At 44.1% G+C, this 15,607-nt stretch overlaps 1 protein-coding gene across 4 annotated transcripts in view; it reads right to left on the reverse strand.

The window, feature by feature from the left end:
• The window catches only part of LOC106569640 (muscleblind-like protein 1), a 117,580-nt gene extending 103,018 nt beyond the window's left edge, over positions 1–14,562 (reverse strand). Inside the window, exons 1-3 of one of the 4 annotated variants that reach the window (XM_045694382.2) lie at positions 14,379–14,562; positions 12,358–12,632; positions 10,903–11,005 (exon numbers count right to left, since the gene is read on the reverse strand). The gene's annotated coding sequence lies outside the window, so the exon portion shown is untranslated. Of the gene's footprint in view, positions 2,443–10,027; positions 10,307–10,902; positions 11,006–11,758; positions 11,776–12,357; positions 12,633–14,378 lie in introns of those variants that run through there. The other 3 variants (XM_082960993.1, XR_014380378.1, XM_045694383.2) reach the window with 3 other exon arrangements.
• Positions 14,563–15,607: the final 1,045 nt, after the last annotated feature.

Consider the following 15,607-nt stretch of genomic DNA (forward strand, 5'->3'; position numbering starts at 1 on the left):
GAGGAGGGAAGAGAGAGACAGAGAGGAGGGAAGAGAGAGAGAGAGGAGGGAAGAGAGAGAGAGAGAGGAGGGAAGAGAGAGAGAGAGAGGAGGGAAGAGAGAGACAGAGAGGAGGGAAGAGAGAGACAAAGAGGTGTGAAGAGAGAGAGAGGAGGGAAGAGAGAGAGAGAGAGAGAGAGAGAGAGAGAGAGGAGGGAAGAGAGAGAGAGAGAGAGGAGGGAAGAGAGAGAGAGAGAGGAGGGAAGAGAGAGAGAGAGAGGAGGGAAGAGAGACAGAGAGGAGGGAAGAGAGAGACAGAGAGGAGGGAAACGAGAGACAGAGAGGAGGGAAGAGAGAGACAGAGAGGAGGGAAGAGAGAGACAGAGGGAGGAGGGAAGAGAGAGACAGAGAGAGGGAAGAGAGAGGAGGGAAGAGACAGATTGTGGAATAGAAAAGTGGGAGATAGAAGAGGATGAGACATAGAAGGGGAGACATAGAAGAGGGGGAGAGATAGTAGAGGGGGAGACAGTAGAGGGGGAGACATAGAAGAGGGTAGAGATAGAAGAGGGGGAGACAGAAGAGGGGGAGACATAGAAGAGGGGGAGATATAGTAGAGGGGGAGACATAGTAGAGGGGGAGACATAAAAGAGGAGAGATAGAAGGGGAGAGATGAAAAAAGAGAGGAGGAAGAGCAAGAGGGGAAAGAAGAAGGGGTGAAACAGTGGAAAGAAGTTGGAAAGAATCAAAAGATTAAGGGAGCGAAGAGAAGGAATTCAGGAGAAAATTCTGGAGGGCTTCTGACAGATTACACCGGGCTTCTTTCCTGAGCCTTGCTCCTTCAGTGCCTCAATAATATGGCACGCAATGAACACACACCTTCGCCAGTCAGTCTACCTCCAGACCCAGCCCCAGCCTCAGCCCCAGCCCCAGCCTCAGCCACCCGGCCTTGGAGTCAGCCCCATACACCACCTACCACCCCAGCCCAGCATAGCCCCAGCACCCCAGCCCACTGGCCCAGAACCTCAGTTTAAGCCCCAGCCTACCACTCCAGCCCCCAGCCTCCAGCCCAACTTAGCATGGGAACATCCCTGAGAATCTTTGTCAAACGTTCTCAGGGGTTTTTTTTGCATAGAAAAGTCAAAAAAGTAACAAATATCAAAATATAAATATATGAATTTAATTTATTTATGTTTATACATTTTTGGAGTGGAAAAAACTTTCAGTGTAAACTTAAGTGAGTAACACCAGACAGTATGTAGAAAAGATGATGGACCTATATATTTTTATAATAAATATTTGAGATCTAACAATCACTAAAATAGGAGTATTGATAATGTTATAATGTTTGAGCATAATAACACCGCATTAGCCATTGCAAAATGCGTAGAATTGCAGGAACTTAGCTTTAAAATGGTAACATTTCTCAGGTCCATGGAGAAATCTGTAAAGTTGCAGGAAATTGTCTTAAAAACACAAAAAGAAATCTCTCCACCGCCAAGATGGGGGCCTAAAATGTTCTTTCCCTGGGCCTTGACCGAATTCAACCGCACCGTGGGCTGACCTCGCCCATTAACACGCCCCCCCGCCACGCCCCCCCACATAAGCCCCTTTTTTGATCCAGAAAAAAGCCTGGTTCTGGAAATGCATTGGGAACCAGATATTCTTTACTGGGCCAGACGAGGCCCAGCAGCCCCACATAAAGACTGCCTTCACTGGGCAAGACAAAGGCATCACCTGGCCTGTCTGGCCTGCACAGCTGTGCCAGTGTTGACTTAGGCCACTCCATCCCTACTTATCCTCCTCCTGGGGAAAGCATGAGCAGGAGGTAGTGTCTTCTCGGAGCAGGATTTGGACCCAATACTGCAATACCCTGGAGCCATGGGAAGATAGCCATCCTGATATCATGAGGAATCCTACAGGATTACAAGCTGAGCGCTCACGCCAAAAAAGTACTTATTTATTGATTTACTTGTGCGTATTTGGAGAGGGGTTGCGTAAAGGTATGTAGTTATTCATTTGCGTGTTTGTCTATCTAGTACTTATTTGTGTATTGACATGTTTGTGTCTATTTTCATTGGACAGATGTGTCTATTTAGTGACTATTTCCATTCTTGTGACAGTTCTAACTATCTTTCTATGATTTGCAGAGAGCATTATTATTTATTATTATCATCATTATTATTATCTTGTTATTTGTTGTTGATTTACCACTGGCTGATTCTGAGGTGTCCCCCCATCACCACGGAAACATAGAAAGCCAGGATACGGTTCTCCAGAACCTATCACAGCTCACAGACACAAATACAATATTTTACCAACCAAAGAAACCAACACGTCATAGTAGACAGATACAGTATACCGACTAGAAAGGCCACAACTCAAGGACACAATATGAGAGAGAGATAGTTTACTGATCAGGGCAGGGATAGAGAGAGAAAGACTATTCTCTCTCTCTCTCATATTGTGTCCTTGAGTTGTGGCCTTTCTAGTCGGTATACTGCATCTGTCTACTATGACGTGTTGGTTTCTTTGGTTGGTAAAATATTGTATTTGTGTACAAATTGATGGAAAGTGTTGTTGAGGGAAAAACGTACAACATTATAAAATCCATGTACAAACAACAAGTCTGCAGTTAAAATTGGCAAAAAACTCACACATTTCTTCCCACAGGGCCGGGGGGTGAGACAGGGATGCAGCTTAAGCCCCACCCTCTTCACATATATATCAACAAATTGGCGAGGGCACTAGAACAGTCTGCAGCATCCAGCCTCACCCTACTAGAATCTGAAGTCAAATGTCTACTGTTTGCTGATGATCTGGTGCTTCTGTCCCCAACCAAGGAGGGTTTACAGCAGCACCTAGATCTTCTGCACAGATTCTGTCAGACCTGGGCCCTGACAGTAAATCTCAGTAAGACAAAAATAATGGTGTTCCAAAAACGATCCAGTCGCCAAGGACCACAAATACAAATTCCATCTAGACACCGTTGCCCTAGAGCACACAAAAAACTATACATATCTTGGCCTAAACATCAGAGCCACAGGTAACTTCCACAAAGCTGTGAACGATCTGAGAGACATGGCAAGAAGGGATTTCTATGCCATCAAAAGGAACATAAACTTTGACATATCATTAGGATCTGGCTAAAAATACTTGAATCAGTTATAAAAAGAAACGTCCTCTCACTGTCAACTGCGTGTATTTTTAGCAAACTTAACGTGTAAATATTTGTATGAACATAACAAGATTCAACAACTGAGACATAAACTGAACAAGTTCCACAGACATGTGACTAACAGAAATAGAATAATGTGTCCCTGATCAAAGGGGGCGGTCAAAATCAAAAGTAACAGTCAGTATCTGGTGTGGCCACCAGCTGTATTAAGTACTGCAGTGCATCTCCTCCTCATGGACTGCACCAGATTTGTCAGTTCTTGCTGTGAGATGTTACCCCACTCTTCGACCAAGGCACCTGCAAGTTCCCAGACATTTCTGGGGGAATGGCCAAGCCCTCACCCTCCAATCCAAAAGGTCCCAGACGTGCTCAATGGGATTGAGATCCGGGCTCTTCGCTGGCCATGGCAGAACACTGACATTCCTGTCTCACAGGAAATCACGCACAGAACGAGCAGTATGGCTGGTGGCATTGTCATGCTGGAGGGTCATGTCAGGATGAGCCTGCAGGAAGGGTACCACATGAGGGAGGAGGATGTCTTCCCTGTAACACACAGCGTTGAGATTGCCTGCAGTGACAACAAGCTCAGTCCGATGATGCTGTGACACACCGTCCCAGACCATGATGGACCCTCCACCTCCAAATCGATCTCGCTCCAGAGTACAGGCCTCGGTGTAACACTCATTCCTTCGACGATAAACACGAATTCGACCATCACACCTGGTGAGACAAAACCACGACTCGTCAGTGAAGAGCACTTTTTGCCAGTCCTGTCTGGTCCAGCGACGGTGGGTTTGTGCCCATAGGCGACGTTGTTGACGGTGATGTCTGGTGAGGACCTGCCTTACAACAGGCCTACAAGTCCTCAGTCCAGCCTCTCTCAGCCTATTGTGGACAGTCTGAGCACTGATGTTCGGATGTACCGATTCTGTGCAGGTGTTGTTACAAGTGGTCTGCCACTGCACGGACGATCAGCTGTTCGTCCTGTCTCTCTGTAGCGCTGTCTTAGGCGTCTCACAGTATGGCCATTACATTTATTGCCCTGGCCACATCTGCAGTCCTCATGCCTCTTTGCAGCATGCCTAAGGCACATTCACGCAGATGAGCAGGGACCCTGGACATCTTTCCTTTGGTGGTTTTCAGAGTCAGTAGAAAGGCCTCTTTAGTGTCCTAAGTTTTCTTAACTGTGACCTTAATTGCCTACTGTCTGTAAACTGTTAGTGTCTTAACGACCGTTCCACAGATGCATGTTCATTAATTGTTTATGGTTCATTGAACAAGCATGGGAAACAGTGTTTAAACCCTTTACAATGAATATCTGTGAAGTTATTTGGATTTTTACGAATTATCTTTGAAAGACAGGGTCCTGAAAAAGGGACGTTTCTTAGAGTTTAAAAGCCATTTCCCTTTATGGTTGTGAGGTCTGGGGTCTGCTCACCAACCAAGAATTCACAAAATGGGACAAACATAAAACGTAAAACACCAAATAATGCATGCAGAGCAGAATTAGGCCGATACCCGCTAATTATCAATATCCAGGAAAGAGCCGTTAAATTCTACAACCACCTAAAAGGAAGCGATTCCCAAACCTTCCATAACAAAGCCACCACCTACAGAGAGATGAACCTGGAGAAGAGTCCCCTAAGCAAGCTTGTCCTGGGGCTCTGTTCACAAACACAAACACACCCCACAGAGCCCCAGGACAGCAACACAACCAAATCATGAGAAAACTAAAAGATAATTACTTGACATATTGAAAATAATTCACAAAAAAACAGAGCACACATAGGAATGCTATTTGGCCATAAACAGAGAGTACACAGTGGCAGAATACCTGACCCCTGTGACTGACCCAAAATTAAGGAAATCTTTGACTATGTGCAGACTCAGTGAGCATAGCCTTGCTATTGAGAAAGGCCGCCGTAGGCAGAGCTGGCTCTCAAGAGAAGACAGGCCATGTGCACCCTGCCCACAAAATGAGGTGGAAACTGAGCTGCACTTCCTAACCTCCTGCCAAATGTATGACCATATTAGAGACACATATTTCCCTCAGATTACACAGATCCACAAAGAATTTGAAAACAAACCCAATTTTGATAAACTCCCATATTTACTGGGTGAAATACCACAGTGTGACATCACAGCAGCAAGATTTGTGACCTGTTGCCACAAGAAAAGGGCAACCAGTGAAGAACAAACACCATTGTAAATATAACCCATATTTATGTTTATTTATTTTCCCTTTTGTACTATAACTATTTGCACATCATTACAACATTGTATATAAACATAATGACATTTGAAATGTCTTTATTCTTTTGGAACTATTGTGAATGTTACGTTTTTATTGTTTATTTCACTTGCTTTGGCAATGTTAACATATGTTTCCCATGCCAATAAAGCCCCTTGAATTGAACTGAATTGAAAGAGAGAGAGGAGGGAGGGCGAGAGAGGGGGAGGGAGGGGGAGGGAGGGATGGCCAGGGAGGGAGGGATGGCCAGGGAGGGAGGGATGGCCAGGGAGGGATGGCCAGGGAGGGAGGGATGGTGTTGTTGCACTTGACTTTTGCAACCAGCTTCCCTAGGCCTAACTGGAACAAAGGTGAAACGCCTAGTTCGGAAAATAGTTGAATCAAGAGTCCATAAAAAAAACTGACATTTTGTCTATGACTCCAATTGTTTCATCACCTACAGTATTTCAGTGAAATGGCAGTCATTTAATGGCAGTGCACTTCTACACTACATGTTTCCCAGGACTCTCTCTCTGTCCTCTCTCTCTCCCTCCTCTCTTTCTCTGTCCTCTCTCCTCTCGCTCTACCCACCCCTCTCGCTCTCTGTCCTCTCACCTCCTTCTCTCCCTCCCTCCTCTCTCTCGCTCTACCCCCCCCCCCCCCCCGCCCCCTTGCTCTCTCTGTCCTCTCTCTCTCCTCTCGCTCTACCCCCCCCCCTTGCTCTCTCTGTCCTCTCTCTCTGGGTGATGTGCTGTGCTGTACCAGTTAGCAGCAGAGCGTTGTAGGCCTGTCTAACTCAGGGCTGGTGATAAATAACCTGTAATAAACCCTGGGTGACCATCTCTGCCAGTCCCAGTCCTAGTCCTAGTCCCAGTCCCAGTCCTAGTCCCAGCTACATCACTTACTGAGGTGAATTCTGAATTCTGCAAGGACATACCTTTCAAAGTGCAGTACTCTCTTGTTCTTTCTTTTTCTCTCATTCTTGATTTCCTTTTCTCTTCTCTTTCTCTAGCTTCCTTTCTCAATTCTTCATTCTACCTCTCTGTCTGTCTCTATCTCTGTCCCCCCCTCTCTCTCTACCAGCAGAGAGCGAGAAACGGCTGCATACCAGCTCCTACCACAGACTTTGTGCCAAAAGTTTGTCATTTCGGGTTGAAATAGAAAAAGGGGAAGAGAGTTGAGAGCTTTCTCTGAGCTAGTGCAGGTTAGTTACAAGTACAAGTTTTAACTGTGATGGACATCGGTTTTCCCCATTACTGTTCACATACATGAAAACCGATCACACACCACACATGGAAACAGATCCATTTATGTGAGAGCCAAAATGTCTGCTTTTAATTAGCTTTAATATGATTCTCTGTTCTCGATGAGAAACTGGGGCCCCGTATGGGTCTGTAGGTCAGTGGTCACATTAGGCCAGGTCACTCTGATCCAGAATGGAGGAATAGTTTTCTTGGACCTGTAATGGAGGAACAGAGTAATTGATGCTGTTCTGGCTCCAATGTAGAAGCAGCACTAGGAACTCTCACTCAGATCTGGGCTCAATGTGAAACTCTTCAGACACTGACGTGGAATTTCCCTCTCCCTCTGTTTGCATCATGCCAGTACTTTGCACTCACTCCATCTTGCTTTTTCTCTCTCTTTCGCACTCTATTTTCATTGTGACCATTTCCTCTCAGCACTCAACCCCTTCTCTATTTGTCTCAACCACAGAGTACATTTCTCTCCATTTAAAGTGAAAGCAACAGAACTGTGGACAGTTTTGTGGTTATAACAAGTCGTCTCATTGGTTGTTTTTAAAGTAACATACTTTTCCACACAGATCTTCTAACAACACTGTTGGCCTCATCAACATTTGCCCTCATGTCAATCAAAAATCTATCAATTCATCTTTCTCCTCCTGCTTGCACTATGTAATTACAATGACTTCAAGTAGTTTCTCTTCTTAGAATCAAGTGGTGTGTGTGTGTGTGTGTGTGTGTGTGTGTGTGTGTGTGTGTGTGTGTGTGTGTGTGTGTGTGTGTGTGTGTGTGTTCAGAATGAGGTGAGTAGTGCGTGCAAACAGGAACAGTCACACAGTGCGGTTGACAAACTGTTGCTCGCTGTGGCGCTAATTCCGTTTTCGAAACCAAAGGCGGGAAGGGGGAGGGGGCAGTCACATTAACTACTGTTAACTGATAGACAACAGGAAGGAGGCAGTCACATTAACTACTGTTAACTGATAGACAACAGGAAGGAGGCAGTCACATTAACTACTGTTAACTGATAGACAACAGGAAGGAGGCAGTCACATTAACTACTGTTAACTGATAGACAACAGGAAGGAGGCAGTCACATTAACTACTGTTAACTGATAGACAACAGGAAGGAGGCAGTCACATTAACTACTGTTAACTGATAGACAACAGGAAGGAGGCAGTCACATTAACTACTGTTAACTGATAGACAACAGGAAGGAGGCAGTCACATTAACTACTGTTAACTGATAGACAACAGGAAGGAGGCAGTCACATTAACTACTGTTAACTGATAGACAACAGGAAGGAGGCAGTCACATTAACTACTGTTAACTGATAGACAACAGGAAGGAGGCAGTCACATTAACTACTGTTAACTGATAGACAACAGGAAGGAGGCAGTCACATTAACTACTGTTAACTGATAGACAACAGGAAGGAGGCAGTCACATTAACTACTGTTAACTGATAGACAACAGGAAGGAGGCAGTCACATTAACTACTGTTAACTGATAGACAACAGGAAGGAGGCAGTCACATTAACTACTGTTAACTGATAGACAACAGGAAGGAGGCAGTCACATTAACTACTGTTAACTGATAGACAACAGGAAGGAGGCAGTCACATTAACTACTGTTAACTGATAGACAACAGGAAGGAGGCAGTCACATTAACTACTGTTAACTGATTTTTGTTAAAAAGCTATTTTTCGCCATTTCAATGGGAAACTATGACTGTACTTAATTGTTACCTAGAAATTATTTGATATTAAAAATGTGAATGTAATTCAATATGTGCAACTGTAGGAAGCCATCTTATCCACAACTCTATCCCTCATTCTTGCTCAGTGTATAAGAGGCAGTCTCTCTCTCTCTCTCTCTCTCTCTCTCTCTCTCTCTCTCTCTCTCTCTCTCTCTCTCTCTCTCTCTCTCTCTCTCTCTCTCTCTCTCTCTCTCTCTCTCTCTCTCTCTCTCTCTCTCTCTCTCTCTCTCTCTCTCTCTCTCTCTCTCTCTCTCTCTCTCTCTCTCTCTCTCTCTCTCTCTCTCTCTCTCTTCTCTGCTATTTCCCAGCCTTGTGTAAATTACACTGGCCCGCTGATGTGAACTCTCACTCCACTGGGGAAATGTCCCAGACGCTTTATGGGCCAAGCCCTGACGGCCCATCTATCTCACACAGACACACACGCTCGCGCGTGCACGCACACACGTTACACCACCATTACAGAGCATCACACAGAAATACAGCCTGGCACGCAGCATCGAATACAGGCCTGCAGTGCAGAAAGTGCTACGTTCCATGTCAGCCATTTCACAACATTTTGTCGTTGGGAGGCTATGAGACAGCAGAATGAACATGAGATGTAACTGCTGAGCCTAAAATGGCTCCTCGTTCATTCTGTGTCGTAACACCCCTTTTCAATGCACTGTTGAGTGTTTCGGCTGGCTTACCAAATTGGAAAAATGTATCACTGGTAAATATGTCCAGTTTTGTATTTACATCACATGACATATACAAAGCAATGTAAAGAGACTGATGAAGGTAAACTACAAGGGGGAAAAAACTTGGGCGTAAGAAAAACGGAAAAAAGTTAACTTAAATGACTAAACTAGTGGAAACCAATTAAAAACATTCTCAAAGAATACTTTAAAAAAGCATATCATGCATCTTACAGCAATAACTGCCTTGCTGGTGCGTGAAGATAAAGTTGTTCCTCAACACGCCATTTCCTATGACTCTCTCTCAACTCTGACGAAGATAAGAGAAGCCGGTGCGATTCTAACTGTCATGTCTGAACTCCACACTTAGGAAACAGAGAGGCCATATTGTCTCTAGCTGCAAACACACTCTGTATGCTGCGGCATATCTCTTACCTCGGCCTTATCCAGGGAGATGATATGAAAATGAATGGGAAGATATATTTCAGTTGGCTGTGCAGTGTGCTATTAGATTCAGCCAGGTTACACTCCTTGTTAGAAGCAGGGAAATAGTTGCAAACAATTTCAAAACGTCACCATCTCAACCTCAAATCCTTCACAGTAAGGGAAGTGTGGGGATACAGGCAGACAGACACCCTTACAAAAGTCAAGTTTAAGAACATTTTCAAAATACAAAAAAGGTTTGCTATGTAGCAGATATACGGCTAGAGGACTTTCAGTTCCATAAAATGTATAAAATATGTTCTCTTTTGAAAATAGAATCATCAGAATGAAAGTGTATCATTGACTGCACTGTACGGTTGTCAATATAGTTTGTTCATATATTTGTCAATATGCAGTATAGTTTGACATAGAACAATTAAAAAATATATCTACAAGTAAATATAATAGCTGAAATCCAAAACAGGTATATGTTTAAAATGTTCAAGTGAGGTGGCCCTTAAGTCCCTTGTGTCTGTGCCTTCTTACCTGTCAGTCTGTAGAACGCTGACGTGACACTGGGGCTGAGTGAGAGAGCCCCAACGCGGGTCACAACGCACCACAATGCATTGTGGGTCAAACTGCCTTCCTCTCTTCTCTCTCTCGCTCTGTTTATAACTCAATCAGTTTTTTCTTTCTGTCTCTACCTCCTCTCTCTATCTCTGTGTGTCTCTCTCTCTCTTTCACTTCACCTGTCTGTCTCCCCCCTCTCTGTATGTATGCATCATTTTAACCTTATAGTGTGAAAATAAGAAAACATCTCTCTCTCTCTCTCTCTCTCTCTCTCTCTCTCTCTCTCTCTCTCTCTCTCTCTCTCTCTCTCTCTCTCTCTCTCTCTCTCTCTCTCTCTCTCTCTCTCTCTCTCTGCGGCCGAATCACAACACCACGTCCAACCCGACACTGAAAACGTCACTGCAGCAATGGTAGGTTACCATGGCAACCTACCCCTCTTATCTCATTTGCATATTTTGCTTTCATTATATGCTGCCAAATATTGTAACGCTCATTTGTTTCTCCCCGCCCCATTTCTCTTTGTTTCTTCCTCCTCCTGCCACCCCTCTTCCATAACATCAGTGTGTGTGTGGTGTGTGTGTGTGTGTGTGTGTGTGTGTGTGTGTGTGTGTGTGTGTGTGTGTGTGTGTGTGTGTGTGTGTGTGTGTGTGTGAAAAGAGGAAGTCACTCTGACATCTGACCAGTTAGCAATGTTACAGATAAGGAGTGAAACAACTGGAAACAGGAAGTGGGGTGTGGTAGTGGTTCTGTTTAGAGACACAGGAACAGAGGGGGGTGCTAAGGTCGCCATAACCCCTCCCCTACACTACAGTACCAGGTGCACTGGGCCACTGGCATAAGGTTTCACTTACCCCAAGTTCCTGTTCAGATGGCTCCTCAGTGTATCTTTATGTGGAACGTTCTGTGCCACAAGCAGTCAATCTGTCACAGAGGTGGAACTCTGCACATCACAACCTGATGTCAAGGGAGACAGAGAGAGATGGAGAGAGAGACAGAGAGAGAGACATAGAGACAGAGAGACAGAGAGACAGAAAGACAGAGAGAGAGACAGAGAGAGAGACACAGAGAGAGAGTCAGAGAGAGAGAGTCAGAGAGAGACAGAGAGACAGAGAGAGACATAGAGAAAGACATAGAGAGAGAGAGACAGAGAGAGAGATGGAGAGAGACAGAGAGAGAGACAGAAAGACAGAGAGAGAGAGAGATGGAGAGAGAGACAGAGAGACAGAGAGAGAGACAGAGAGAGACAGAAAGACAGAGAGAGAGACAGAGAGAGAGACACAGAGAGAGAGTCAGAGAGAGAGAGTCAGAGAGAGACAGAGACAGAGAGAGAGACAGAGAGAAAGACATAGAGAGAGAGAGACAGAGAGAGAGATGGAGAGAGACAGAGAGAGAGACAGAAAGACAGAGAGAGAGACATAGAGAGAGAGAGACAGAGAGAGAGTCAGAGAGAGAGAGACAGAGAGAGAGTCAGAGAGAGACAGAGTCAGAGAGAGACAGACAGAGATAGAGAGAGAGACAGAGACAGTAAAGGTTAGCACAGAAGAGTGGAAGAATGGATGAAAGGGCAAAATACTTTATGAATGCGTCATTCTAGAGAGACAGCGAGAGAGAAAGAAAAGACAGACATGCATACAGACAGACATGCATGCATACAGACAGACAGACAGACAGACAGACATGCATACAGACACAGACACAACTTGGTACCTCTCCTTGTTCAGGCGGTCGACGTCACCGGCTTTCTCGCCTCCACCGATCTACATTTCTTTTTCCATTTGTTTTGTCTGTATTGTACACACCTGGTTCCCATTTCGTTTGAATTATTTCCCTATTTAACCCTCTGGAGCCATCATGGTTTTGTGTGTGTTTATTGTTGTCAGTTGTCTCGTTTATGTGATTCTGGATTTTCGTTCTCCTTGTTGGAGGATTATTTTTCAGTCAAGTTACTATTATTACTCATCTCTGTGTCCTGCGCCTGACTCCGCCTTACCCACATCACCTAGACTCAGACAGACAGACAGACAGACAGACAGACAGACAGACAGACAGACAGACAGACAGACAGACAGACAGACAGACAGACAGACAGACAGACAGACAGACAGACAGACAGACAGACAGACAGACAGACAGGACAGACAGGACAGTTAATATAGTTAATATTCAACCAGCACCTCAAATCAAATCAACGTTTAAAATCGTATCAAACGTGTCTCTAAGTCTAGTCAGTCTGTGAACCGCTGTTATCAATAGGCAAAGTCCCTTGGAAAGTACAACACTCCTCTATCCAGATACAAAAGACCTACACTTAGCTTCTCCACAGGGACTGAGGTTCTCCAGGAGCTCTGAGACCCAGTAGCGCAGCAGGCAATAAGGGCCTCTGGTACGGCCTTCCTTCCTCAGGGCTGGCTGCAGGGCTCTGGGGAGTGGAAGTCAATGAGACGAGGCCTAATTTAGCCTGCTGCCCGCCTGCCTGTTACTCCTTCCTACCGCTGCCAGGAACCCAGAATGAGACTGCTTCCCTTTTTAGGCTCCCTGGACCCTGCAGTCTGCAAGAAGACGCTGCCACATTCCGACCGGGCTACACCAATGAAGAGAGAGAGAGAGAGAGAGAGAGAGAGAGAGAGAGAGAGAGAGAGAGAGAGAGAGAGAGAGAGAGAAAGAGAGACACAAACAGACCCCACAGAGCCCCAGGACGGCAACACAATTAGAACCAACCAAATCATGAGAAAACAAAAAGATAATTACTTGATACATTGAAAAGAATTAACAAAAAAACAGAGCAAACTGGAATGCTATTTGGCCCTAAACGGAGAGTATACAGACTCAGTGAGCATAGCCTTGCTATTGAGAAAGGCCGCCGTAGGCAGACCAGGCTCTCAATAGAAGACAGGCTATGTGCACACTGCCCAGAAAATTAGGTGGAAACTGAGCTGCACTTCATAACCTCCTGCCAAATGTATGACCATATTAGAGACACATATTTCCCTCAGATTACACAGATCCACAAAGAATTTGAAAACAAACCCAATTTTGATAAACTCCCATATCTACTGGGTGAAATACCACAGTGTGACATCACAGCAGCAAGATGTGTGACCTGTTGCCACAAGAAAAGGGCAACCAGTGAAGAACAAACATCATTGTAAATACACCCATATTTATGTTTATTTATTTTCCCTTTTGTACTTTAACTATTTGCACATCGTTACAACACTGTACAGTATATAAACATAATATGACGTTTGAAATGTCTTTATTATTTTAGAACTTTGTTTATTATCTACTTTGCTTGCTTTGGCAATGTTAACATTGAGAGAGAGAGAGAGAGAGAGAGAGAGTGAGCGCGAGAGAGAGAGTGAGCGCGAGAGAGAGAGTGAGCGCGAGAGAGAGAGTGAGCGCGAGAGAGAGAGAGAGTGAGCGAGAGAGAGAGCGAGAGAGAGAACGAGAGAGAGAACGAGAGAGAGAGAAAGAGAGAGAGAAAGAGAGAGAGAAAGAGAGTGAGAGTGAGCGAGAGAGAGAGAAAGAGAGAGAGAAAGAGAGTGAGAATGAGAGAGAGAAAGAGGGAGAGAATGAGAAAGAGCACTGAGAGAGAGAGAGAAAGAGAGAGAGAAAGAGACGGAGAGAGATTATAAACATGAATGTTGTTAAAGGTCCAGTGCAGTCAAACATGTTTTCTTGTTTTCACACTATAAGGTTAAAATAATACTGTGAAACTGTGAAAATGATGATAATTTCCTTTTAGTGTAAGAGCTGTTTGAAAAGACCGCCTGAAATCCAACCTGTTTTGGTGGGATGGATGGTATCACTAGGCGGTAAATCAGTTCATTAACCAATAAGAAACAGAGTTACAAACCTCTCTGCCAATCACAGCTAGTTTTCAGTTTTCCCCTCCCCACTCAGACAACTCCCAGACAGTCCTAGCTAAATTCTTGCTTGAGAAATGTTTCTTTGCTAAGAAGCTATTTTTGTTTCTTTGTGACCATTTTAATTGAAAACAATGACAGTAAGTTACTTAACTGTTACCCAGAAATGATTTGATGTTGAGATAAAAACGGCTGCATTGGACCTTTAACTTGGGTGTGCATTCATGATGAAGTCATAGTTGACATGTTGCTAATACAAGTCTATACAAGTCCCCCATGAAGTAGTGTTGATAGAACAGGAGTTAGTGCTAGGAGATAGTCTGTGATTACTAGGATATATAAAGTGTTCTCCAACCTTAAGTGTTTGTAATAGTTTGCTGTCACATAGTTGTTAAACCCTGAAGGCTAAAACAATGAGTTCAGGACAATTCAGAGAAAGGGTGAGGCACACGCACGGTTACCTCGTGGATGGGAAAGGTCAAGTAGTGGTGAAAAAGTCAACTTGAGGGTAACGTTGCAGTCGTAAATACGATGATCCATTGATGATCAGTCCCTAACTGAGAAAGACTGAAAACAGACATCCCAACCGATTCCCAGGGCATTTTCTCTCACACACACTTCCTGTTTTCCCCTATGGCAAACTACGGTGGCCAGGGCCTGTCAAAATAGGCTGTCTAATATCACATCACTAATTAGCTGTGAGAAAAAGGCTGATCAGTGATGTTATTCTTGCCTAATCAGAAATACACTCACTGGCTGACACTATGCCATGTCATATTAAATAGCTTGTAACTAGATGCCCCAGTCACATTAGTGGATAAAGTGCCCAGTACGTGCCAGTGACAGGTTTCTCTATTTCTGTCTGTCTGTCTGTCTGTCTGTCTGTCTGTCTGTCTGTCTGTCTGTCTGTCTGTCTGTCTGTCTGTCTGTCTGTCTGCCTGCCTGCCTGCCTGTATGTGTGTCTCACACTATTTCTCTCTATCTATCATTCTCTCTGCACTCCCTCTCTTAGATCGGGGACAGAATTGACCTTGTCCCCAGATACGTGTTCACGTTCCCAGCAGCCCAGATCAATGTAGCATCAGAAGACTGAGAGAGAGAGAATACAATGTCTCAATGCTTTTCCCTCTCTGTTATTCTTCCATTTCTCAATGCTTTTCCCTCTCTGTTATTCTTCCATTTCTCAATGCTTTTCCCTCTCTGTTATTCTTCCATGTCTCAATGCTTTTCCCTCTCTGTTATTCTTCCATTTCTCAATGCTTTTCCCTCTCTGTTATTCTTCCATTTCTCAATGCTTTTCCCTCTCTGTTATTCTTCCATTTCTCAATGCTTTTCCCTCTCTGTTATTCTTCCATTTCTCAATGCTTTTCCCTCTCTGTTATTCTTCCATTTCTCAATGTTTTTCCCTTTTAAAACCTTCTGACAAAATACTTGAATCTAAACGTAGTTTAGTAGTAATAGTATTTATTAAATAATGAGTTTCAGTAGTCACTTATTACTTAACGTATTTCAGTGTTTGCTTCACTGTAGGACAACCTTAAATCCATCAGAATTAAGAGACATTTTGAGCATTAAAGCCTATAATCAGGTCAGAAATCAAAATGGACTCTAAAATACTGCAGGCAATAGGTTATATAAGTAGTAAATTATAATAACTTCAATCTAATCTCAACCACTTTAAATCAGAGTA

This window comes from Salmo salar, chromosome 14 (genome assembly GCF_965601325.2).
Source record: "Salmo salar chromosome 14, fSalSal1, whole genome shotgun sequence".
In the NCBI taxonomy this organism is placed as follows: domain Eukaryota; kingdom Metazoa; phylum Chordata; class Actinopteri; order Salmoniformes; family Salmonidae; genus Salmo; species Salmo salar.